Genomic DNA, 679 nt, shown 5'->3' with positions numbered 1-679 from the left:
TGTAACTGATACGGAACTTAATAGGTAGCTAGTGCAGAGACTGTAAAATTGGGGTAATATGATCATATTTCCTTGACCTGGTAAGGACTCTAGCCGCTGCATTTTGGACTACCTGTAGCTTGTTTATTGAAGATGCAGGACAGCCACCTAGTAGTGCATTACAATAGTCCAGTCTAGAGGTCATGAATGCATGAACTAGCTTTTCTGCATCAGAAACAGGTAACATATTTCGTAACTTGGCAATGTTTCTAAGATGGAAGAATGCTGTTTTGTAACATGGGAAATATGATTTTCAAAAGACAAGTTGCTATCTAATATAACACCCAGACTGTAGAGGAAGTAACAGTACATCCGTCTAGTTGCAAATTGTAATCCACGAGATTCTGTGTACTGTCTTTTGGTCCAATAAGTAATATCTCTTTCTTATCCGAATTTAATAGGAGAAAATTATTGGTCATCCAATCTTTTACATTTTTAACACATTATGTTAGCTTAGATAATCTAATATATTCTTTATAAAAGTTAAGAGTCAGCCACGCCTACCTAAAACGCCTCGTTCTAACATGCCCCCACATATCTACATCACTATGTGGGAAGATTTGTATAACGCCACCCAAATGTTCACGCAAAGAAAGAAGGCATAACTTTTATTCTCGCTGTAGTATTGTTGTTGCTGCCG

This window comes from Sinocyclocheilus grahami, unplaced genomic scaffold (assembly GCF_001515645.1).
Source record: "Sinocyclocheilus grahami isolate Dianchi unplaced genomic scaffold, SAMN03320097.WGS_v1.1 scaffold773.1, whole genome shotgun sequence".
Lineage (NCBI taxonomy): Eukaryota > Metazoa > Chordata > Actinopteri > Cypriniformes > Cyprinidae > Sinocyclocheilus > Sinocyclocheilus grahami.
Note: the sequence above shows the minus strand (reverse complement) of the source record.